This window comes from Hemiscyllium ocellatum (genome assembly GCF_020745735.1).
Source record: "Hemiscyllium ocellatum isolate sHemOce1 chromosome 17 unlocalized genomic scaffold, sHemOce1.pat.X.cur. SUPER_17_unloc_1, whole genome shotgun sequence".
Lineage (NCBI taxonomy): Eukaryota > Metazoa > Chordata > Chondrichthyes > Orectolobiformes > Hemiscylliidae > Hemiscyllium > Hemiscyllium ocellatum.
Genome location: NW_026867474.1, coordinates 57,789 through 84,799, shown reverse-complemented (window position 1 = coordinate 84,799; position 27,011 = coordinate 57,789). Strand labels below are relative to the sequence as shown.

At 44.9% G+C, this 27,011-nt stretch overlaps 4 non-coding genes across 4 annotated transcripts; all 4 read right to left on the bottom strand.

Moving 5' to 3' along the window:
• Positions 1–9,302: 9,302 nt before the first annotated feature.
• trnal-uag (transfer RNA leucine (anticodon UAG)) lies at positions 9,303–9,384 on the bottom strand. The gene has a single exon. It is a non-coding gene; the product is annotated as a tRNA-Leu (tRNA).
• A 2,831-nt stretch (positions 9,385–12,215) lies between these two features.
• On the bottom strand, positions 12,216–12,297 carry trnal-uag (transfer RNA leucine (anticodon UAG)). Its single transcript has one exon. It is a non-coding gene; the product is annotated as a tRNA-Leu (tRNA).
• A 2,831-nt stretch (positions 12,298–15,128) lies between these two features.
• trnal-uag (transfer RNA leucine (anticodon UAG)) lies at positions 15,129–15,210 on the bottom strand. The gene has a single exon. It is a non-coding gene; the product is annotated as a tRNA-Leu (tRNA).
• Positions 15,211–18,041: 2,831 nt separating this feature from the next.
• Positions 18,042–18,123, bottom strand: trnal-uag (transfer RNA leucine (anticodon UAG)). Its single transcript has one exon. It is a non-coding gene; the product is annotated as a tRNA-Leu (tRNA).
• Between the last annotated feature and the right edge of the window lie 8,888 nt (positions 18,124–27,011).

The window sequence follows — 27,011 nt, the reverse complement described above, 5'->3', positions numbered from 1 at the left end:
CTATCACATCTGCATCGCCCCTCCCCCAAGTCCCTCCTCCCTACCTTTTATCTTAGCCTGTCTGGCACACTCTCTTCTTTCCTGATGAAGGGCTCTGGCCCGAAACGTCGTATTTCCTGTTCCTTGGATGCTGCCTAACCTGCTGTGATTTAACCAGCAACACATTTTCAGAGTTGAGGATTAAACAAATCAGCCAGGATCTCATTGAACGTTGACGCTGACGGGATGGCCCAAATGGCTTCCATCTGCACCAATGCCATTTCTGTGAATTTGAAAATGCTGGAGACCATTGTAACGGAAGTAAAGCAGATAGTTTAGAAAAGATGATTGTAAACTCAGTCAACATCTTTCGTTGAAAGGAAAATCACACTTTGGCAATTTGCCAGAGATTTTTTGCTGACGTGAGATGAGGATTTTATCAAGGAAGCAGATAGATGAACTCTATTTCTATTTCTAGCAGAGACTCAATATGGGGCCAAATAATAAAACGTCGTTGAACAAGTTAAGAGTTCATGGTGTTGTGTAATAAATGCCTTTTGACTGTCCATTATTTACTGAACACAAGCCACCGAATCATGTGTAATTTTTAAAGTTGTAAAATGTAAATCGTGAAATGCAGTAATGTCAGGCATATGGCTTCAATGATCTTTCTCTGTATTAACGACCTGATGAAGTGGCAGAGTGAAATTTGTCCAGTTTTGCTGATGAGGCACAATAGATTGCAGGACATCTTGTGATGAGGTTGGGGAATCTGCAATGCGATATACTGAATGTAGGTCGTCTGGGTAAGGAAAAAAAAATGACAGATGCAGTTTCCTGTCGGGTATGTGAGGCCATGAATTCAGTAGGAAGAGTCAAAGTCCGAAAACTATTAAAATCGAGAGAAACTGCAATAAAATGTGGTGCAGAATAATCTGGATGTTCTTACGCATGAAACAAAGATGAGCAACTGATTTATTATTTTCTGGCAAAAAGATCCATACCCTTCTCTAATTTTTGCAATGAGATGGTTTTCCAGGAAATCACTGGAACTAAGGAATCTGTAAATTAATCGAAGACCATGATAAGTTTCGTTTTGTTCGATGGGACATATTTGATGCATCATTTAATGTTCTCTGAACTTTTTTTACAAAAGAGCCGAGACTGGGCGAGTAAAATTAAGATCACTGAAGATTATTGCCATCCTTTATTTATCACACACAATTTTTTTTCTCATATGTTTTATTTCACATCATAGTTGCTGTGAGTGGGCTTGCAAACTACACCCGCTGGTGACTTGTTTCCTCACAATTTCTCATATCTAAACAAACAGATTCTACATTCTTACAATTGGACTATTTTCGACAGTCTTGTGTCCCATATCTCAGGAGGAATCCACTGCACAATTATCGTGTTCAGAGGATGTTCATGAGAATGTTCTCAGGACTGAGGCATGGAGTTAGGTTCGCACGCTTGAGCTGGGAGGTTCATTTCAGAAGTTTCGTCACTCTGTTGGTAAATCTTCAGTGGGCCTCAGGCGAATCAGTGAACATGATTCCTGTTTTCTATTTATATGTTTGGGTTTCTTTGGGTTGGTGATGTTATTTCCTGTGGTGATGTCATTTCTTGTTATTTTCCTCAGGGGGTGGTAGATGGGGTATAACGCGATTTGTTTGTTGATAGTGTTCTGGCTGCAATTCCAAGCTTCTTGGAATTCCCGATTGCGTCTGTTTGTCTTGTCCTAAGATGGATGTGTTGTTCCGGTCGATGTGGTATCCTTCCTCATCTGTAAGGATACTAGTGAGAAGGTCATATCGTTTTGTGGATAGTTGGTGTTCATGTATCGTCGGGCTAGTTTTGTGCCTGTTGTCCAATATATTGTTTGTTACAGTTCTTGCACGTTATTTCGTAAATTGTATTAGTTTTGCTTGTGGTCTGGATGTGGTCTTCTAACTTCATTAGTTGCTGTTTTACTGTTTGGTTAATGTGATTCTATTCTCGGTGGAATTTGGCGAGATGAACAGGCATCTAACTGAAAAGTGCAGAATACTGAATGTCCTGGGCAGAGTGGATGTTGGGAAAATGTTTCCATTAGTTGGAGATACTCGGACCTGAGGGCATAGACTTAGAGTTAAGCGAAGACCAAATAGAACAGAGATAAGGATAAAAGTCTTCATCAAATGAGTGGTGAGATTATGGAATTCATTGCCACAGAAGGCTGTGGAGGCCAGGCCGATGAGTATGTATAAGACTGAGATAGATAGATAGGTTCTTGAGAATCAAGGGAAACGAGGAGAAGCGGGACAATGAGGTGAGGAAACGTATCATGCAAGATTGAAATGTATAGACGACTTGATGGTCTGAATGGACTAATATCTGCTCCTATATGTTATGGTCTAATATGCTAACTAAGTGCCCAAACTGTGTGTTCTGCAATGTTTGTTGTGTCAAGTTGCATTTTGCCTCAGTTTAGATACACAGGTTGTTATCAGCTGCAGATTTCATTTCGAGTTACTTGATCTTAAATCCACACCTTGATTACCTGAAAACGCTGAAAAATAATCAGAAACTCAGAGGGCGAGAGGGGTAGGTGGAGGGAGAGGGGGTGCAGAGTGAGAGAGAGAGAGAGAGACATCAAGATGGTTTCAATAGATCTGGGAATGCTAGACATTGAACAGGCTTTAACAATAAGTGGTTTGTATCAAGAAAAAAAGAAAGTTCTAAGTTAGGGTGGATCACAGGAGCAATGGAATATCAGAGCCATTAAGCCCGGAGAAGAGAAATAAAGTGTGTGCTGGGGCCAGCTTCAAACTGAAAGAAAATAAAGGACATAAACAATTGGAAAAAAAAGTGGAAAGTATGTAAATTCTGAATTTGCTGTATACGGTTTTGAATCCAGGAAGCGAGGAAGTGTGGAGGAAGGAAGCTAGAGAACTCATTAGTTTGTCACCTGGACCCACTCTCTATCCTGTTTCAAGCAACACATTATAAATTAGAACACGTGGCCCAACGGTCGAGGAGCTCACTGGCTGTCAGTCTCTCTTCTCCAGTTGTGCCTGAACACTGGCAACCTTTGAGACAGAACGTTCTGGGGAATCTTTTTCCCTGAGTTTGGCTTCTGCTCAATTAATCTGTTCTCCTCTAAGGTTCTCAGATTTTCTTTCGTGAATTTCTTTCCTGAGCTGACAATGTCACTTATATCTTCTTTCACAGGGGATTGAATAGAGACGTCAACGAAACAGCACATCAAAATTTGAAAGAGTGACCCTTCTGCAGGGCCTGAAAATAACCAGCCTTCAACTGTCAAAGGAAAAACTGTCAAGGGATAACCAATTTTGACCTACAAAGATTGAAACCTGAAAGCAACAACACCCCCAGATTTTATGGACTACATAAAGTGCACAAACCAGACATCCCACTCAGACCCAGAGTATCACTACCAGGGACACCATCACACAAACTTGCTAAAGAACTGCAACAGAAATAAAAACATCTGATCAGCGGATCCAGACACTCTATACAGTCAACGCTGGAATTCTTGGACATCATCGGAAATATACATATAGACAAGGAAGAAACTATGGTCTCATTCGATGTAAAAGCATTGTTCACTTCTATCGACAAAACCCTACCCAGAGAAACAATAGCCAACCTGCTGGACATACAGAACAGACAACAGGGCGTTGAATCTTTCAACACGGATGGCATAGTTAAACTACTCGTCCGGTGCCTCACAACGCTTCATATTCATCAACCAAATATATGAACGGTACACCAATGGGCTCACCCATCTCTGGACTCATAGCAGAAGCGGTAATGCAAAGGTTAGAACAAACTGTCTAACTGCAAATTCAACTCTGGGTCAGATATGTGGATTACATCTTTGTAATCATTAAAAACACAGAAATAGAGAACACACACCCGATCATCAACGCCATCCTCACAGGAATCCGATTCACTAGAGAAGAACAAAAGGACAATCAACTCCCATTCCTAGACGTGATGGTAAAGAGAACACCGAACAGAGAATACACCACAAAGGTATACAGGAAAGTCACTCACACAGACCAAGTCCTGAACTATGAAAGCAACCACCCCATCACACACAATAAGTTGCATCAAAACACACTTCAAAAGGGCCACAACACATTTCAGTACACCAGGACTGCAAAAACAGGAAGAATAACACCGATACAATGTTTTAGCCAAAAACGGATAACCCCGCAATTTCATCAACAGATGCCTAAGGGAAAGGCAACGGAATGAGGACATGCCACAACGCAAATGACTAGCCACACTACCTTACATCAAGAGTGTTTCAAAACTGACAGCCAGATTACTGCGACCACGAGGACTCATAGCAGCACACAAACCAACAGCCACTCTCAGACAATGACTCACCAGAACGAAGAACCCGATACCCAGCATGAGCAAAACCAACTCAGTGTACAAACTCCCATGCAAGGACTGCACAAAACACTACATAGGACAAACAGGAAGACAAATAACGATCCGCATCCATGAACAACAATTAGCCACGAAACGAAACGACCAGCTATCCTGAGTAGCTACACACGCAGATGACAAGCAACATGAGTTCGACTGGGACAACACTACTATTATTGTACAAGCCAAACAGAGATCAGCCAGGGCATTCCTAGAGGCAATGCACTCATCCACAGATTCAATCAATAAGCACATCGACCTGGATCCAATATACCGACCACTGAAAAGGACAGCAGGAACTGAAAACCGGAAGTGGCAGAGACAAACCACTATAAATTCCGCAGGAACCATCACAGGAGCGCTTCTCAGGAGGCTCCCAAGCACTGAGGATGTCACATAGACAGGGGACGAAACGTCTGCAACAAAAATTCGCAGCCTGGGCAACAGAACCACAACAACGAGCACCCGAGTTACAAATCTTCTCGCGAAGTTTTAACCCCAGTCCTGTTTCTCAAGGATGTGGAGGGGACCGGGTTTGAGAGCTGGGTTTGAGTTTCGCTGTCTTTGCTCTTGCTTCTGGTCTTACACATCCTCCGCCGTTTTCCTTCACTCACTCTTCATCTTGCACTCTCTCTACCTACCAATCTCCATGTCTCTGAATTACCTGATGCTTGGTTTTGCTTCAGTCGTGAAGAGATCACAGGCAATTGTTCGTGTAAAACAGCAGGGATGAAGACACAAGCTGCTGTTAGGGCAACATATGGAGTGATGTGTTCGCAGATTGTTTCCAAGATAACAGATTGGGAATGGGGTTGCAAGTTCTTGATAGGGAACAGAATGATTTAACAGGCCATCAGTCGTAGAACAGAGTGGGGAATGTTTCACAGGTAATTCCTGGGGAGGCAGAGTGGGGATTGAGTTACACGTTGTTGCGACGTAAGCAAAATGGGGCTGGGATCACATCATATTGCTACGAAAACAGTCACGAAACGGGATCACAGGCCAATGCCTGGATTACAGATCGTTGATGGGAGAAAAACGTGGGGTTGGGTTCAGAAAATTGATAGGGAAGCAGGATGAGAATGGGTTCACAGACCGTGGCTCTGAGAACAATCGTGCATATGGATACACAGACCATGGACATCACAGTGCGGATGGGATCACACGTCGTTGGTGGTAGAAGAGAGTTGAAATGGATTTCCCAGCCGTTGCTGCGAGAAAAGAATGAGGATGGGTTCATTGGCCATTACGAGAAGAACAAAATGGGAATGGGTTCACAGGCCGTTGCGAGGGGTAGAGTATGGGGAAGGCTCTTGTGATCGATGTGCAGCGGGGATGCCGTCACAGGCAGTTGGGAGGAGAACAGAGTCGGGGTGAGGTTTCAGCCGTTACGAGGGAAATAGGGAGGACTGAGTCACAAGTCATTGCTAGGAGTACAGAACTCGGCCAGAGAACAGTCACGAGATGTGGCTACAGGTCTTTCATGTGAGAAAAGAGTGGGGAACGATGCACAGTTTGTTGTTAGGGGAGCAGAATGGGAATGTGTTCGCAGACTGTAGCCAGGGCACGGATCAATTATGATTTCAAACGCCGCTGTCTCCAGGACGGAAATGAAGGAAATGGGAGAAACTCAATAACATATTCACTGGAATGATTTTCCAATTCATCAGAAAGCCAAATCACGATGAATCGACTCACCGCAGGAGTTTGTTTAACAACAGCGATGAAATGACAGTCTCCATTCTTGTCGAGTAACAACTCAACTTGCCTGAGACATAAAGCATCAGTCGAGCTGTTTGTGGCCTTCTGCCCGGGAGGTGAACACCGTCATGACAGCTGAGAAACTTTGCAAAACTCAGCACGATTCCACACCACAGTTAATTCCCGGGGAAGCTAAACTACGTTAGTTTGAACAAAAATGCAGCAGGGATCGAAGCAGCATTTCAACAAAGGGAGCAGCAGTGGAGTTGAACAGCTGAAACGACAGAGAGGGAAATTTGAACACACCCACCTTGCAGGTTTGGAAGTAGAATCCAGTGCCTTAGACCGCTCGGCCACACTACCAAGCAATCAACCACCCCATTTTCTTGCATTTCTAATTGTGCTCCACCAATAACAACACATGCAAAGTCAAGTGAAAAGGGTTCCATGATCCCTCTCGGACTCGCACGGCTGCGTGGATGTGCCCGGCTACAATATCAATTTCGCAGCAGATAATGATAGCCCATCAATCCGGATAAAAATCAATGGTAAGCTGAGGCTATCTTCTCAGACTCTTTTCAACTACAAATGTATCTGTGAGTGCGTGAGCATACATGTTCGCTTATGATTTGGTCAAATAACCATGAACTGCTTGACATTACTGCAATTTCGATTCTTACTTTGCTAAATGATTTCACCCATTGCTCGAAATAGGACAACTTTCACGTTTACACGGAACATGAAACACACCGGACTACAGGGAAAATAAACAAAGCTGAGCAGGCCGTGTTCCACATCATACCGTGCAGCATAGTTTCAGTCACTGTGTCTGTTTTGTAGAATAATAGTCCCAAAGAATGTTCTCCACACTAACACCGGAGGTAGCATTACAATCCGAGAACGACCGATCACATTGTGAGGATGCTCTGACCTCGGGGCCAGTTCGAGATGCCACTTTCCTTGCCTTTTATGCAATTGGCTGCAGGGATGTTCACACCTGGACATGAGCCACATCGACATCAACTGAGTTGGAAACCTGCGTGGGAATCGACGAGAAGCGACTCAAAAAATCTTGCTAAATTCCATGGTGCTTATTAGAAATGCAGTTTCTGTTCACCTCAATTTAAAAGGCAGTTTCTGAACAGAGGAACTGAAATCAAAAGCTAATTATCTCACCCCACCCCCACTCCGGGAGTGGTGCTAACTGCACTTGATTGCTTTTTGTTCTCGATGTGAAGAGCTCTCACGCCTGAGTCACCTTCACGCCTCTTGTTGCTGAGTGACTCAAAAAGAAGGAGTTTCAACAGAGCTGCAACTGCCTCACTTTCCCAGTCGCTCTCCCCGTTTACATTTTCCTGCTCATCAGTGATTTAATGAAAACCAAAAGGATGCGATGTTATTCTGCAGCCTCTTTGTCGATTCCTCCGTTTAAATTCCAACATGGCTTAGATCTCGGGGCGCACCTTAATGCTAGCTTTGAAAGCACAGGTCCAGAGCTTCCTCTGAGAGTGCAATTTCTTTCATTGCTGTTGCTGATTGAATGAGCCACTAACGTGCGAACTGCTCCAAAACATGATGCAGGACCTCTGGTGCCAATTCTCGCACTTTGAATAACGACAGACAGCTTCCAAATGAGGCCTTTCAGATACGACTTTGGGGTACATTTGGCAGACAGAATAGTTCAGGAATCCGTGGTGCACTGTGACACCAGCGCATCACCTTCTTCCCTGTCTTTGAACCGGGCCGCCTCAGCAAGGAATGCAAATGCAGTATTGCTCTTCGTGGAAGGATCGGTAACTACACTCTCAAACTGAATGGCACATGATCAGAAGCAGTTTGTAGAATATCTTTACAATGCTCTGCACAGTAATCAAATGGAAATGCATTGCATTTCACTACGAGAGCAGATTTGTTCAAGCAAATTCGAAGGCAGGTTTGCAGATGGGAAAGCAAGCAGGAAAGCTCCGTTCTTGTCCATGTAAAAGGCTGCAGATGAAGAACAAAACAGTTTCGACCGCGGGAACCTATCTTGCGGAAGGTGAACGTGCTGATCACTATGCTACAGAAACAAGCCCACAGCCGCCCCTGCTGCAGCTCAGTGGTATCCGACACTGAAAGTTGAAGACGTTCTACCTTTCACCTTTCTGTTTCCAAATGCTCGTTGTTTCATGGGAGTTGTTTAATTTTGGCTGTGTGGTATGCATGGACGAGATACACCGAAGTATCTGTTTTCACGCGGTGTAGCCCAATAACGTTGTGTTGCTTACACCGGCTTTAAAAGGATAACTTTTTAGCCGAGCTGGCCGTCGCAGTCTGTGGCACAATCATTTAGTCTGTTCGACTGCTCACTGGAAAGGTAGTATTGTGAAACACTGCAGAAACGAAGGACTTCCTTACTTTTGCTCCGACTGACCATACTCTGTGAAATTTTCCCAGATTCTCAGTTGAGGAGTTTTTGCAGCTGGAAATTACCTCAGAAAGCCTGTTAATTCGTAATGTATTGAACGAATCGCAAAACAGAAAACATTTGGCACGCAACACAAACAAAACTGGCAAACCAAATGCATGAATGCTAAATGTGAGACACTCCGAGGGCATGAGCCGTAAAGTAATCTCACAACTAACAACAGGGCAATTCCAAATTACTTTTCAATGATACTTGAGCCTCAGTGCACCACCATATCACAGACAATGCTGAAAAGAGAGAAAGAAAGAACATAATAAGAATGGGCCACAAAAAGTGAATTTCACCAATCACAGTCTCGATTAGATTACCTTTCCCTTCAGGGGTCTCCGGGACAGAAACGAAGGAAATTGGAGAAATTCAATAGCATATGACATCAAAATTCATCGGAACGATTTTCCCACTCGCCAGAAAGCCAAATAACGATGAATCGACTCACCGCAGGACTTTGTTTCACAACAGCGATGAAATAGCAGTCACCATTCGGTTCCAGTAAAATCTCAACATGCTTGGAACGTAAAGCAACAGTAGAGATGTTTGCAATTTTCCACGCGGGAGACGAACACGATCATGACAGCAGAGGAAATTTGGCACTTTCCCACTCGACAGTTAATTCCCAGGGAAACAAATCGAATTTTGTTCTGAACGAAACAACATCAGTGGTGGCAACAGCATTTCAACAAGCTGCACCGTTGCAGTCGATCAGCAGCAATGGCAGTGGTGGGATTCGAACCCACGCCCCTGTCGAGACTGGAACCTAAATCCAGCGCCTTAGACCGCTCGGCCACACTACCAACTGCGCCAGTTCCCCATTTTCTTTCACTTCCAATTGAGCTCCTGCATAACAACAGATGGAAAGTCAAGTGAAAAGGGTTCCATGATCCCTCTCGGACTCGCACGGCTGCGTGGATGTGCCCGGCTACAATATCAATTTCGCAGCAGATAATGATAGCCCATCAATCCGGATAAAAATCAATGGTAAGCTGAGGCTATCTTCTCAGACTCTTTTCAACTACAAATGTATCTGTGAGTGCGTGAGCATACATGTTCGCTTATGATTTGGTCAAATAACCATGAACTGCTTGACATTACTGCAATTTCGATTCTTACTTTGCTAAATGATTTCACCCATTGCTCGAAATAGGACAACTTTCACGTTTACACGGAACATGAAACACACCGGACTACAGGGAAAATAAACAAAGCTGAGCAGGCCGTGTTCCACATCATACCGTGCAGCATAGTTTCAGTCACTGTGTCTGTTTTGTAGAATAATAGTCCCAAAGAATGTTCTCCACACTAACACCGGAGGTAGCATTACAATCCGAGAACGACCGATCACATTGTGAGGATGCTCTGACCTCGGGGCCAGTTCGAGATGCCACTTTCCTTGCCTTTTATGCAATTGGCTGCAGGGATGTTCACACCTGGACATGAGCCACATCGACATCAACTGAGTTGGAAACCTGCGTGGGAATCGACGAGAAGCGACTCAAAAAATCTTGCTAAATTCCATGGTGCTTATTAGAAATGCAGTTTCTGTTCACCTCAATTTAAAAGGCAGTTTCTGAACAGAGGAACTGAAATCAAAAGCTAATTATCTCACCCCACCCCCACTCCGGGAGTGGTGCTAACTGCACTTGATTGCTTTTTGTTCTCGATGTGAAGAGCTCTCACGCCTGAGTCACCTTCACGCCTCTTGTTGCTGAGTGACTCAAAAAGAAGGAGTTTCAACAGAGCTGCAACTGCCTCACTTTCCCAGTCGCTCTCCCCGTTTACATTTTCCTGCTCATCAGTGATTTAATGAAAACCAAAAGGATGCGATCTTATTCTGCAGCCTCTTTGTCGATTCCTCCGTTTAAATTCCAACATGGCTTAGATCTCGGGGCGCACCTTAATGCTAGCTTTGAAAGCACAGGTCCAGAGCTTCCTCTGAGAGTGCAATTTCTTTCATTGCTGTTGCTGATTGAATGAGCCACTAACGTGCGAACTGCTCCAAAACATGATGCAGGACCTCTGGTGCCAATTCTCGCACTTTGAATAACGACAGACAGCTTCCAAATGAGGCCTTTCAGATACGACTTTGGGGTACATTTGGCAGACAGAATAGTTCAGGAATCCGTGGTGCACTGTGACACCAGCGCATCACCTTCTTCCCTGTCTTTGAACCGGGCCGCCTCAGCAAGGAATGCAAATGCAGTATTGCTCTTCGTGGAAGGATCGGTAACTACACTCTCAAACTGAATGGCACATGATCAGAAGCAGTTTGTAGAATATCTTTACAATGCTCTGCACAGTAATCAAATGGAAATGCATTGCATTTCACTACGAGAGCAGATTTGTTCAAGCAAATTCGAAGGCAGGTTTGCAGATGGGAAAGCAAGCAGGAAAGCTCCGTTCTTGTCCATGTAAAAGGCTGCAGATGAAGAACAAAACAGTTTCGACCGCGGGAACCTATCTTGCGGAAGGTGAACGTGCTGATCACTATGCTACAGAAACAAGCCCACAGCCGCCCCTGCTGCAGCTCAGTGGTATCCGACACTGAAAGTTGAAGACGTTCTACCTTTCACCTTTCTGTTTCCAAATGCTCGTTGTTTCATGGGAGTTGTTTAATTTTGGCTGTGTGGTATGCATGGACGAGATACACCGAAGTATCTGTTTTCACGCGGTGTAGCCCAATAACGTTGTGTTGCTTACACCGGCTTTAAAAGGATAACTTTTTAGCCGAGCTGGCCGTCGCAGTCTGTGGCACAATCATTTAGTCTTTTCGACTGCTCACTGGAAAGGTAGTATTGTGAAACACTGCAGAAACGAAGGACTTCCTTACTTTTGCTGCGACTGACCATACTCTGTGAAATTTTCCCAGATTCTCAGTTGAGGAGTTTTTGCAGCTGGAAATTACCTCAGAAAGCCTGTTAATTCGTAATGTATTGAACGAATCGCAAAACAGAAAACATTTGGCACGCAACACAAACAAAACTGGCAAACCAAATGCATTTTCAGATACAGTGAGCATGAATGCTAAATGTGAGACACTCCGAGGGCATGAGCCGTAAAGTAATCTCACAACTAACAACAGGGCAATTCCAAATTACTTTTCAATGATACTTGAGCCTCAGTGCACCACCATATCACAGACAATGCTGAAAAGAGAGAAAGAAAGAACATAATAAGAATGGGCCACAAAAAGTGAATTTCACCAATCACAGTCTCGATTAGATTACCTTTCCCTTCAGGGGTCTCCGGGACAGAAACGAAGGAAATTGGAGAAATTCAATAGCATATGACATCAAAATTCATCGGAACGATTTTCCCACTCGCCAGAAAGCCAAATAACGATGAATCGACTCACCGCAGGACTTTGTTTCACAACAGCGATGAAATAGCAGTCACCATTCGGTTCCAGTAAAATCTCAACATGCTTGGAACGTAAAGCAACAGTAGAGATGTTTGCAATTTTCCACGCGGGAGACGAACACGATCATGACAGCAGAGGAAATTTGGCACTTTCCCACTCGACAGTTAATTCCCAGGGAAACAAATCGAATTTTGTTCTGAACGAAACAACATCAGTGGTGGCAACAGCATTTCAACAAGCTGCACCGTTGCAGTCGATCAGCAGCAATGGCAGTGGTGGGATTCGAACCCACGCCCCTGTCGAGACTGGAACCTAAATCCAGCGCCTTAGACCGCTCGGCCACACTACCAACTGCGCCAGTTCCCCATTTTCTTTCACTTCCAATTGAGCTCCTGCATAACAACAGATGGAAAGTCAAGTGAAAAGGGTTCCATGATCCCTCTCGGACTCGCACGGCTGCGTGGATGTGCCCGGCTACAATATCAATTTCGCAGCAGATAATGATAGCCCATCAATCCGGATAAAAATCAATGGTAAGCTGAGGCTATCTTCTCAGACTCTTTTCAACTACAAATGTATCTGTGAGTGCGTGAGCATACATGTTCGCTTATGATTTGGTCAAATAACCATGAACTGCTTGACATTACTGCAATTTCGATTCTTACTTTGCTAAATGATTTCACCCATTGCTCGAAATAGGACAACTTTCACGTTTACACGGAACATGAAACACACCGGACTACAGGGAAAATAAACAAAGCTGAGCAGGCCGTGTTCCACATCATACCGTGCAGCATAGTTTCAGTCACTGTGTCTGTTTTGTAGAATAATAGTCCCAAAGAATGTTCTCCACACTAACACCGGAGGTAGCATTACAATCCGAGAACGACCGATCACATTGTGAGGATGCTCTGACCTCGGGGCCAGTTCGAGATGCCACTTTCCTTGCCTTTTATGCAATTGGCTGCAGGGATGTTCACACCTGGACATGAGCCACATCGACATCAACTGAGTTGGAAACCTGCGTGGGAATCGACGAGAAGCGACTCAAAAAATCTTGCTAAATTCCATGGTGCTTATTAGAAATGCAGTTTCTGTTCACCTCAATTTAAAAGGCAGTTTCTGAACAGAGGAACTGAAATCAAAAGCTAATTATCTCACCCCACCCCCACTCCGGGAGTGGTGCTAACTGCACTTGATTGCTTTTTGTTCTCGATGTGAAGAGCTCTCACGCCTGAGTCACCTTCACGCCTCTTGTTGCTGAGTGACTCAAAAAGAAGGAGTTTCAACAGAGCTGCAACTGCCTCACTTTCCCAGTCGCTCTCCCCGTTTACATTTTCCTGCTCATCAGTGATTTAATGAAAACCAAAAGGATGCGATCTTATTCTGCAGCCTCTTTGTCGATTCCTCCGTTTAAATTCCAACATGGCTTAGATCTCGGGGCGCACCTTAATGCTAGCTTTGAAAGCACAGGTCCAGAGCTTCCTCTGAGAGTGCAATTTCTTTCATTGCTGTTGCTGATTGAATGAGCCACTAACGTGCGAACTGCTCCAAAACATGATGCAGGACCTCTGGTGCCAATTCTCGCACTTTGAATAACGACAGACAGCTTCCAAATGAGGCCTTTCAGATACGACTTTGGGGTACATTTGGCAGACAGAATAGTTCAGGAATCCGTGGTGCACTGTGACACCAGCGCATCACCTTCTTCCCTGTCTTTGAACCGGGCCGCCTCAGCAAGGAATGCAAATGCAGTATTGCTCTTCGTGGAAGGATCGGTAACTACACTCTCAAACTGAATGGCACATGATCAGAAGCAGTTTGTAGAATATCTTTACAATGCTCTGCACAGTAATCAAATGGAAATGCATTGCATTTCACTACGAGAGCAGATTTGTTCAAGCAAATTCGAAGGCAGGTTTGCAGATGGGAAAGCAAGCAGGAAAGCTCCGTTCTTGTCCATGTGAAAGGCTGCAGATGAAGAACAAAACAGTTTCGACCGCGGGAACCTATCTTGCGGAAGGTGAACGTGCTGATCACTATGCTACAGAAACAAGCCCACAGCCGCCCCTGCTGCAGCTCAGTGGTATCCGACACTGAAAGTTGAAGACGTTCTACCTTTCACCTTTCTGTTTCCAAATGCTCGTTGTTTCATGGGAGTTGTTTAATTTTGGCTGTGTGGTATGCATGGACGAGATACACCGAGGTATCTGTTTTCACGCGGTGTAGCCCAATAACGTTGTGTTGCTTACACCGGCTTTAAAAGGATAACTTTTTAGCCGAGCTGGCCGTCGCAGTCTGTGGCACAATCATTTAGTCTGTTCGACTGCTCACTGGAAAGGTAGTATTGTGAAACACTGCAGAAACGAAGGACTTCCTTACTTTTGCTGCGACTGACCATACTCTGTGAAATTTTCCCAGATTCTCAGTTGAGGAGTTTTGGCAGCTGGAAATTACCTCAGAAAGCCTGTTAATTCGTAATGTATTGAACGAATCGCAAAACAGAAAACATTTGGCACGCAACACAAACAAAACTGGCAAACCAAATGCATTTTCAGATACAGTGAGCATGAATGCTAAATGTGAGACACTCCGAGGGCATGAGCCGTAAAGTAATCTCACAACTAACAACAGGGCAATTCCAAATTACTTTTCAATGATACTTGAGCCTCAGTGCACCACCATATCACAGACAATGCTGAAAAGAGAGAAAGAAAGAACATAATAAGAATGGGCCACAAAAAGTGAATTTCACCAATCACAGTCTCGATTAGATTACCTTTCCCTTCAGGGGTCTCCGGGACAGAAACGAAGGAAATTGGAGAAATTCAATAGCATATGACATCAAAATTCATCGGAACGATTTTCCCACTCGCCAGAAAGCCAAATAACGATGAATCGACTCACCGCAGGACTTTGTTTCACAACAGCGATGAAATAGCAGTCACCATTCGGTTCCAGTAAAATCTCAACATGCTTGGAACGTAAAGCAACAGTAGAGATGTTTGCAATTTTCCACGCGGGAGACGAACACGATCATGACAGCAGAGGAAATTTGGCACTTTCCCACTCGACAGTTAATTCCCAGGGAAACAAATCGAATTTTGTTCTGAACGAAACAACATCAGTGGTGGCAACAGCATTTCAACAAGCTGCACCGTTGCAGTCGATCAGCAGCAATAGCAGTGGTGGGATTCGAACCCACGCCCCTGTCGAGACTGAAACCTAAATCCAGCGCCTTAGACCGCTCGGCCACACTACCAACTGCGCCAGTTCCCCATTTTCTTTCACTTCCAATTGAGCTCCTGCATAACAACAGATGGAAAGTCAAGTGAAAAGGGTTCCATGATCCCTCTCGGACTCGCACGGCTGCGTGGATGTGCCCGGCTACAATATCAATTTCGCAGCAGATAATGATAGCCCATCAATCCGGATAAAAATCAATGGTAAGCTGAGGCTATCTTCTCAGACTCTTTTCAACTACAAATGTATCTGTGAGTGCGTGAGCATACATGTTCGCTTATGATTTGGTCAAATAACCATGAACTGCTTGACATTACTGCAATTTCGATTCTTACTTTGCTAAATGATTTCACCCATTGCTCGAAATAGGACAACTTTCACGTTTACACGGAACATGAAACACACCGGACTACAGGGAAAATAAACAAAGCTGAGCAGGCCGTGTTCCACATCATACCGTGCAGCATAGTTTCAGTCACTGTGTCTGTTTTGTAGAATAATAGTCCCAAAGAATGTTCTCCACACTAACACCGGAGGTAGCATTACAATCCGAGAACGACCGATCACATTGTGAGGATGCTCTGACCTCGGGGCCAGTTCGAGATGCCACTTTCCTTGCCTTTTATGCAATTGGCTGCAGGGATGTTCACACCTGGACATGAGCCACATCGACATCAACTGAGTTGGAAACCTGCGTGGGAATCGACGAGAAGCGACTCAAAAAATCTTGCTAAATTCCATGGTGCTTATTAGAAATGCAGTTTCTGTTCACCTCAATTTAAAAGGCAGTTTCTGAACAGAGGAACTGAAATCAAAAGCTAATTATCTCACCCCACCCCCACTCCGGGAGTGGTGCTAACTGCACTTGATTGCTTTTTGTTCTCGATGTGAAGAGCTCTCACGCCTGAGTCACCTTCACGCCTCTTGTTGCTGAGTGACTCAAAAAGAAGGAGTTTCAACAGAGCTGCAACTGCCTCACTTTCCCAGTCGCTCTCCCCGTTTACATTTTCCTGCTCATCAGTGATTTAATGAAAACCAAAAGGATGCGATGTTATTCTGCAGCCTCTTTGTCGATTCCTCCGTTTAAATTCCAACATGGCTTAGATCTCGGGGCGCACCTTAATGCTAGCTTTGAAAGCACAGGTCCAGAGCTTCCTCTGAGAGTGCAATTTCTTTCATTGCTGTTGCTGATTGAATGAGCCACTAACGTGCGAACTGCTCCAAAACATGATGCAGGACCTCTGGTGCCAATTCTCGCACTTTGAATAACGACAGACAGCTTCCAAATGAGGCCTTTCAGATACGACTTTGGGGTACATTTGGCAGACAGAATAGTTCAGGAATCCGTGGTGCACTGTGACACCAGCGCATCACCTTCTTCCCTGTCTTTGAACCGGGCCGCCTCAGCAAGGAATGCAAATGCAGTATTGCTCTTCGTGGAAGGATCGGTAACTACACTCTCAAACTGAATGGCACATGATCAGAAGCAGTTTGTAGAATATCTTTACAATGCTCTGCACAGTAATCAAATGGAAATGCATTGCATTTCACTACGAGAGCAGATTTGTTCAAGCAAATTCGAAGGCAGGTTTGCAGATGGGAAAGCAAGCAGGAAAGCTCCGTTCTTGTCCATGTAAAAGGCTGCAGATGAAGAACAAAACAGTTTCGACCGCGGGAACCTATCTTGCGGAAGGTGAACGTGCTGATCACTATGCTACAGAAACAAGCCCACAGCCGCCCCTGCTGCAGCTCAGTGGTATCCGACACTGAAAGTTGAAGACGTTCTACCTTTCACCTTTCTGTTTCCAAATGCTCGTTGTTTCATGGGAGTTGTTTAATTTTGGCTGTGTGGTATGCATGGACGAGATACACCGAGGTATCTGTTTTCACGCGGTGTAGCCCAATAACGTTGTGTTGCTTACACCGGCTTTAAAAGGATAACTTTTTAGCCGAGCTGGCCGTCGCAGTCTGTGGCACAATCATTTAGTCTGTTCGACTGCTCACTGGAAAGGTAGTATTGTGAAACACTGCAGAAACGAAGGACTTCCTTACTTTTGCTGCGACTGACCATACTCTGTGAAATTTTCCCAGATTCTCAGTTGAGGAGTTTTTGCAGCTGGAAATTACCTCAGAAAGCCTGTTAATTCGTAATGTATTGAACGAATCGCAAAACAGAAAACATTTGGCACGCAACACAAACAAAACTGGCAAACCAAATGCATTTTCAGATACAGTGAGCATGAATGCTAAATGTGAGACACTCCGAGGGCATGAGCCGTAAAGTAATCTCACAACTAACAACAGGGCAATTCCAAATTACTTTTCAATGATACTTGAGCCTCAGTGCACCACCATATCACAGACAATGCTGAAAAGAGAGAAAGAAAGAACATAATAAGAATGGGCCACAAAAAGTGAATTTCACCAATCACAGTCTCGATTAGATTACCTTTCCCTTCAGGGGTCTCCGGGACAGAAACGAAGGAAATTGGAGAAATTCAATAGCATATGACATCAAAATTCATCGGAACGATTTTCCCACTCGCCAGAAAGCCAAATAACGATGAATCGACTCACCGCAGGACTTTGTTTCACAACAGCGATGAAATAGCAGTCACCATTCGGTTCCAGTAAAATCTCAACATGCTTGGAACGTAAAGCAACAGTAGAGATGTTTGCAATTTTCCACGCGGGAGACGAACACGATCATGACAGCAGAGGAAATTTGGCACTTTCCCACTCGACAGTTAATTCCCAGGGAAACAAATCGAATTTTGTTCTGAACGAAACAACATCAGTGGTGGCAACAGCATTTCAACAAGCTGCACCGTTGCAGTCGATCAGCAGCAATGGCAGTGGTGGGATTCGAACCCACGCCCCTGTCGAGACTGGAACCTAAATCCAGCGCCTTAGACCGCTCGGCCACACTACCAACTGCGCCAGTTCCCCATTTTCTTTCACTTCCAATTGAGCTCCTGCATAACAACACTCTGGTGATATCACTCAGTATCTCTCCATGTGGTATCCCTCACTGTGTGGGTCTAATTGCTGCCTCTGTCAGCGAGTCTCGCTCTTGCAGCTACTCCAGATCCTGAGGCAACAAAATGGTTCACTCCACAGAGACGCAGCAGCACAGGCCAGGGATGGAGACTGGGACTTTCCATATATCTATGGGACTCTGTGCCATTCTCCATATGTAACCCTCATTGTATCAGCCTAATTTCCCATTCTCTCTCTCTCTCTGTCTCCTGTAGGTTCCCAGAAAGTTCCTGACTCAATTGACTTCCCAAATGCTGGGTGTCTCGTACATTACCACATTGAAGATGGTTAGTCAGCCAGAGAGACAAAGGGCAGGGAGATCTGGAGTCTTCAATAAATCCTGCAGAGAGGTAAGATCACTCACAGTGCACAGAGCAGGGAGCAATGAGAGGGCTCCTAACATCGCTAACAAGACATGACACAGATACAGTGCTGGAGGGGGAGCACAGTACAGAGACACACCTGAGGCTCAATCACTGCCCCCACTGTTAGTTTTGTTGTTTTGAGAAAGCATATAGAGTTCACAATTATCCATCCAGGTCTGTGCTGTCTTAGTGAGCATCAGTACAACAGAGGGAAAAGCCGGCCTCCCACAAGAGGGAGGGAATGCTGCATGGGATCTTTCTGTTCTGTATTCCCTCTCCAACACTGTATCTACAGCATGTCAGTGTCTTCAATAATTTTTAACTCCTATAACAGCTCCTGTCCCTGTAACCTCCTCCCTTCCCCTACATTCCCTCCACATATTTGAAATATGCTGCATTCCGGACTATCATCTCTATTGCTGCAACTTGGTTCAGTCTCTGCAACATGCCTTATCTCGATACTCTCCCCCTCCAATGATAAAGTCATACAGCATGAAAACAGAACCTTCAATGCAACTAGTCCATGTCCATGTTGACCATGGTTCCTGAACGAGTGACATTTCCCTGCATTTGATCCATATCCCTTCAAACCTTCTCCTCTCCATGTTCCTACCTAAATATATTTTCCATGGTGTACTTGCACTTTTCTCTCCCATTTCTCTGACAGCTCATTCAATACGTGCACCATCCTCTGTGTGGGAAATGTTCTCCTCCGGTCCATTTTAAGTATCTCCTCTCTCACCTCATATTTATGCCCTCTAGTATGGGATCCCCTACCCGGGGATAGAGACCTTCACTATTCACCCTACGTATACGCCCTGTGGTTTTATAATCCTTTATAATCCTTTATAAGCTCACCCCTCAGCCACCTACGCCCAAGGGAAATGTAAAGGACGACACAAATATCTCTGCCACTTTCTCTGCTGCAACTTTGCCACAATGTTCTGGGATACACTTGTTCAGGACCTGGGGCTTTCTCTACCTTTGTGTTCTAAGATCTCCAGCACCACCTCTTCTGTAATGGGGACTCTTTATAAGGCATCACTGATTATTTCCCTTTGTTTCCAAGTCTTTGTCCATAGTACGTACTGACATGAAATGTTCATTTAGGCTCTCCACCACCTCCTGTGGTTCCACGCATGGATGGCCTCGTTGATCTGTTGTCTCTCCAGTTGCTCTTTTGTTCGTGCATGCTGTAGGATCTCTTTGCATACTCTTAACCTTATCTGTCAAATATATCTCATCCCAACGTTTTGTTTTCCAACTTATCCATCCTCTCCTTTCAAGTCAAACCCTCCAGTATCAGTAACATCTTTGTCAATCTTTCCTCCATTTTCAGTTTGAGAATATGCTTCCCAAAGCAGGAGGATCAGAATTCTACACAGTCCTCCATCTGGAGACCCAGCAATGTCTGAAACTGCCATATCATGATGTATCAACTCATGTACTCAATGCTCTGTTCCATGAGGGGAAATGTGTCACATGCTGCTTTCCCTGGCCTGTCCACCTGCGATGCCACTTCCAAGGAACAATGTAACTGAAGCTCTTGGACTTTCTGCCTCTCTCTCTCTCTCTGTTTGACAACACGGCCCAGAGCTATTCCATTGATTGTTTTAGTTGTCTCTGGTTTGTTATAACAAAATCCAGCTCCTGAATTCAACTCCACCTTTCATTTCTTGAACAACTGGCTCAGTGGGTTAAGATCACCTTTGATAACTGTATTCACTGCCCACTATAACACTTATTTTACTATCCACAAACTTACTAAAATTAATTCCTATACTCTCGCTTATGTCAATAATGCACATGCGTGACCCCAGCACCAATCCTTATGGCACACCGCTGGTCAGAGGCACCCAGTCTGCACAACAACCCTCTGCCACCATCCTCTGTCTCCTACTATCAAGCCCATTTTGTGTCTGTTTGTCTCGGTCTCCCTGATCCCATGTGATCTAACCTTACTAACCAGTGCACCATGATAAACCCTGTCAAACGCCTTGCTGAAGTTAGGATAGACAACATCTACTGCTCTGCCTTCATCCACCTCCTTGGTCACCTCTTAAACAACCTCTATCAGGTTTGAGAGACACTCCTTTATACGCACAAAGCTTTGCTGACTTACTCTAATCAATCATTGCCTTTCCAAATGCATGTTACGCCTGTCCCACAGAATCACTTCCAACATCACTCACACCACTGACATCAAGCTAATTTGTGTTTATGTCCCTGGCTTTGCCTCACAGCCTTTCCTAAATGCTGGCACAACATTAGCCATAATCCAGGCTCCCAACTCACTCCCCGTGGCTGTCAGTGATAGAAATGTCTTTGTAAGTTTGTTTCCTAATTTACCCCAATGTCCTGGGATGTACTTGACTAGTTCCCAAGGAGTTGTATAATTGCAATGCATTTTAACACCTTTAGCATCTCCTGTGTACATCACTGTTTATTTCCCGGCTTCTCCAGTGTTTTTTCCACAGTCAGTTCTGACATGAAATTTTTGTTTCTGATCTCGCCATTTTCTGTTGTTCCAGACATGGATGGCTTCACTGAACTTTAAGGAATCACATTATGTCTCGAGGTAATCTTCTGTTGTTATTATACTTGTACAATCTCTCTGGATTTTTCTGAACCTTCTCTGCCAAAGCTCTGTCAGGTCCCCTTTGGGCCCTCATGGTTTCCCCTTAAGAGTATTACTACACCCACAATGTTCTTCAAGGGATTGAGTTAATCCAGCTGGCTGTATATGACATGTATCCCCTTTTGTCTTGACCAGAGCCTCAATATCCCCAGTCATCCAGTATTTCCCACTTATGTCTGCATTGTCCTTCACACTAAAAGGAATATGCTGGCCCTGAAATCTTAATTTATCTCTCTTTTGAAAGAATCCCACTTTACTTGCAAATAGCCTCCACGAATCAACTTTTGGATGGTCTTGTCTAATACCTTCTGGATTGGGGCAAGGTTAGTTTTGACCTTTGACTTGTGGACCAGGCTGTTCTTTTCCATCTCTATTTTCAAACTAATGGAATTATGGTGACTTTGCAAATGTGCTCCCCCACAAACACTTCAGCCCCTTTCACTACCTTGTCTCCCAAAGGGAGGTCAGATTTTATCCCTATCTCCAGTCGGACCAGTTCCATGGATAGAGACAGTTTTCTTGAACACACTGAACAAATTCCTTCAATCCAAGCTCTGAACACTCTTGCAGTCCGAGTCTAGCTTTGGAAAGTTAAAATCCCCGACCATTACAACCCTACCACTCTTACAGATATCTGAGATCTCCGACATATTTGCTGCTCAATTTCCCACTGACTACTGCGGGCCTGTCGTACAGTCATATCAAACTGATTATTCATTCTTATTTCTCAGTTCCACTAACATAGCTTCACTGGGAGATCCCCAGGAATATCCTCTCTCAGTGCTGCAGTGATGTTTTCACTGATCAAAAACTCCATTCCCCCATTCTCTTGCCTCTCCTTCTATCCCTCCTGCTGAAACTGTCCCCTGGAACAGTGATCTGCGAGTCCTGTCCCTCCCTCAGCTGTGTTTCTGGAACTCCTGTGATTTCCCAGTCCCAGGTTCCCATCCATGTCTTGCTTTAATCAGCCTTACCTGTCAGGCATTTTACATCAAAGTAAAAGCAGTTTTCCCTCATTGCCTGCTGTGCTCTTGCCTGGTTATCAATTGAAATTACTCTGTTGAAATCCCGTCCCAGCCTCAACCTTCAGACTGTAGCCTGAGACCATCCTCCTCACTGTGTAGAACACTCTCACCTTTCAAGTCTTTGCAAACCTACTAATGATTCCTTCTGCTTTCATATCCAAGTGATTAATGCCCATAAGTAGCAGCAATGACTCCTGCACAGGCCCCTGTGGTACACCCGCCGGGCAAAGGCTTTCAAACAAAAAGATAACCCTCCACCAATTGTGGATTCAATTTGCCAACTTGCTTTGGATCCCATGGGCTCTTCCCTTTTGGACCAGCATCCCATGTGGGCCCTTGTCAAAGACCTTAATGAACTCCATGGAACTCACATCATTTGCACTGCACTCATCAATATTTTCAGACACCAATTAAAAAAAAACTGAACTGATTTATTCAGACAAGATTTTTCAGTTCTTAGGTCAATGGGATCTCTTCTGGGGTAGAGGTGACCTGTACCAGGGGGATGGTTTGCACTCGAAGCAGGGGTACCAGTATCCCAGAGTGGAGATTTGCTCGTGTTACCGGGCAGGAATTAAACGAGTCTGGCAGGGAGTTGAGACTCTGAATAAGAGAGGGGCCATCAACTCGTCAGGAGAAAATACATCAGCCATCGAGAGCTAGTTTCCTATTCAGGATATCCAGGACACAGTAAAGGGAGGGAAGAGACTTCTGGTTTAAAGGGTATTTATTACAACGCACGAGGCCTGACTGGTAAGGCAGACGAGCTCAGAGCATGGATTGACTCTGGGAACTGGGATATTATAGCCATAACAGAAACATGGCTGAGAGAAGGGCAGGACTGGCAGACCAGTGTTCCAGGATGCAGAAGCTACAGGCTGGACAGAAGGACAAGTAAGTGAGTAGGGGAAGTTGTCCCTTTCATTAGGGAGGACATAGCAACAGTGCTTAGGGACAATATTGTTAAGTGGTATTTGAATGAGGCCACATTTTTACAAGTTAGAAACAAAAAGGGGATGGTCAGTCTGCTGGGATGGTGTTCTAGATCCCCACATAGCCAAAGGATACGAGTGGAGCAATTGCATTGTGAGATTGCAGGTACCTATAAAAATAATAACGTAGTATTGGATGGAGATTTTAACTTCCCCTGGATTGACTGGGTCACCCAGAGTGTAAAAGGTCCATACGGGGTGGAATTTGTCAAATATGTCTAAGAACGTTTCCTAAACCAAGATGTAGAGTGCTCTACGCTACACAGGCGGATGCAACCCGAGACCTCCCCTCAGAAACCGAGGTCGGCCAAGTGACTGAAATTTCATTCGGAGAGCACATTGCATCCAGTGACCACAACTGTCTTCGTTTTAACATCGCCAGGGGAAAATGATCAGTCAGGTCCACAAATTAAGGTCTTAAACTGGAAGAGGCCCAATGTTGGGGCCATTCAGAAGGATCAAGCAGGGGTTGATTGGGTGCAGGTAAAAATCACACAACACCAGGTTATCATCCAGCTGGTTTACACAGGAACCTCGATTATCTGAATGAAATGGGCGGGCAAAAGTTCATTCAGATAATTGATTATTCAATTAATCAATTCAATGCCTTTCCTCTGGAGATCGGAATTTTTGGTAATGGCTAGACCCCGTTGAGGTGACTCGGCAGCAGCAAACCATGTGTGAGCCCTCACACCCCGCCAGCCACCAAAAACCCATCCAACACCGACCCACACCCGCCCCGCCAACAAAACCGTCCAACACCACCCTCCACTGACCACCTGCCACTGCCGCCAAACCCATCCAACACCACCCTCCACCCGCCTCCAAACCCGTCAAACACTGCACCCACCCGGTCCCAAACCCATCCAACACTGCCCCCCACCATTCGCGCCCATACTCCCAGCTGCCCTGCCATCTGTGCGCCCCTGCCCCCATCATCTCCTCCCCCTCCTGGGCAGCCGGAGCGGACACCAACAGTAAGAGAGCTGCTGCCTTTGGTGGTTAAGTCTCCAAATAGCGCACACGCACATGTACACATACATGAGCACACAGCCACATGTACACACGTACACACTTTATACTGCAACATTTCGAAAAGTTCCATCTGTGCACTGTGCAGGAAAATGTTCGAGAGAATATCTGGGGAAGGGTTCTTTAGGATTTACCCCTGTGTAGAACTTCAGGCTAAGTGTGGGGAGAGGGTGGGAGGTCAGTCAATTGGAGATGGTATCTGGGCTCGATGTCCAGGACTATTCATGGCAACGGTTCAGTCAGCTGAGATCGGTTTTAATCAGTGTGAACAAAAAAAAACGCAATCAGGGTTGAAACATCTTGTTGATATAATGTTTCTCTCAGGACCTCGAGATCTCCTTTGGATAATCAGATATTTGGATAATTGGTATTTGGATAATCGAGGACCCTCTGTGTTTAGAAGTGCTAGATTTAGAAGCGCTGGGGATCATTCTAAAAGATGAAAGACTTAATCAAAACTTGTTTAATATTTCATTCCATGACACTGCCATCCTGTTGCTATAAATTCTGTGACTGTGCTCCACAACTACCTGATGAAGATGCAGCACTTGGAAAGCTAGTGCGTCCAAATGAACCTAGTGCACCTATAAGCTGGTGTTGTCATTTTTAACTTTGCCCATCCCAGTCCAACAAGGGCACGTCCAAATCATGGGTCAGTCTGTTTGAAGGAAAAGGAATAACTAGCAAATGGGAGACTTTTAAAAGTGTGACCTCAAGAATCCAGTATGTCCCTGTTAGTGTGAAGGGAAAATCCCATACAACCCTTCCCACTTTGACCATTCTGGAGGAGGTTACTAATGCTCCCTTATCTGAAAAACTGTCTCCAACCAAAATTACTGCCGTTCTGGAAAATCTGTCAGACTCCACCCTCCATATCTAAATAATCTGCAGAGTCTAAACCTTCCTGTATCTATAAACATCTTCAGCCATGACTACCCTCCATATCTCTGTTTCTTCCTCCAGTCAATACAACCCACTTTATTGCTGTAATCTGCTCGATTCGCCTAAAACATTCCTGCCTGTGTACACCGCTCCATCCAACCAATATCCTTATCCCTGTCAACTGGCCCATCCCTCCTAAACTCCCCAACTCCATGAACTCCTGCAGGCCATACAGCTCTCCGCATCTCTGTTCCCTCCTGTGACTGTTTGGTCCTCCCTCCCTGTTAAAACACCTCCAATCCCCACACCCATCCCAGGCTGTGTCATCTGCTTCAGATCAGGTGTTTCTGTTATCTCTGGCACTCCGAGCAAACCTTCCTAATTATGTCTATTCATTCAGATCCCATCCTCTCCAGCCTCCTGAAACCTCTTCCTGCCATTGTAATCCTCCTTGTTTGGAACACAGAACAGTACAGCACAGTTTCTCCTGTAACCACATCTTACTAGTGACCAAATCTTTTCGATACTTTGACAATTCCAAAAAAACCTGTAATTGACGTTTTCCCAGAATTTCCTGTCAGAGCCTAATTCACTGTCCATTCCTGTTCCTTTCTGCTTGTCTTCAGTCACATTCCCATGCTGTTCTGATGTGACACCTTTTCTCTTTGGATTTGGAAAGCTCCTTTCACCTGAACTCTGTCCCTGCATCCACTCTGTCAGTTTAAAGCCCTGTCCATAAACCTAACGACATGATTGGCCAGGACACTGCTCCCAGCAGTGTTGTTTTTAATTCACTCGTTGCATATTGGTGTCTCTAGCTGGCCAGCATTTCATGCCCACCCCCGAGCTGCCCATGAGCTGAGTGGCTTGCCAGATCATTTCAGGGGACAGTTGAGAGTCAACCTCCCTGTTCTGGGTCTGGATTCATATGTACGCCAGACCGGCAGCCTATAAAAGATTTCCTTACTTAAAGGGTATTAAGCAGTCAGATGGGTATCCCTGCTACCGGCATTAAATTCTGGATGAACAGTCGAGTGAGAGTAACATGAGATCATTGCCTGGCCCACTGATTGCTCCCTCATCTCTGAGTACTGCTCCCAGTGCACCTTCTTCCTGACCATGATTTGATTGTGATACTTTCCTGCACTCTGGTGATATCACGCGGTATCTCTCCATGTGGTATCCCTCACTGGAAGGGTCTAATTGCTGCCGGTGACTGCACCTTTTGCAGCTACTCCAGATCCTGAGCCAACAGAGTTCTCCATTCCTGGGAGATGGGCAGCACAGACCAGGGATGGAGACTGGGATTTTCCAGATCTCTGTGGGACTCATTGCCATTCTCCATGTGTAAACCTAACTGCATCAGTCTAGTTTCCCATTCTGTCTGTTTCTCTGTCTCCTGTTCGTACTCGGGATGCTCCTGACTCAGCAGAATTCCCAACTCCTGTTTTGTTCATCACCACATTGAAGACAGTTGGTCAGCCAGAGAGATGGAGAGTGAGATCTGGAGCCTTCAGTAAATCCTGCAGTGATCACTCACAGTGCACAGAACAGAGTGTATTTAATACGTCGAACTTTGGTCCAGAAGACATGACATAGATACAGTGTTGGAGAACGAACACAGAGCATGGTGGTCCCAGGCTCAAACCCCACCCTCTTGTTAATTTTCATCTCTGCTGTACTGAACTGTGTCAATATAGGAAGTTCTGTACTGTGTCAATATAGGAAGTTCACAGTTATCAATCCAAGCCTGTGCAGTCTCAGTGAGGATCAGTACAACAGAGGGGAAAGCAGGTCTCCACCAAGGAGATGGCAATGAAACCTGGAATCTTTCTGTTCTATATTCC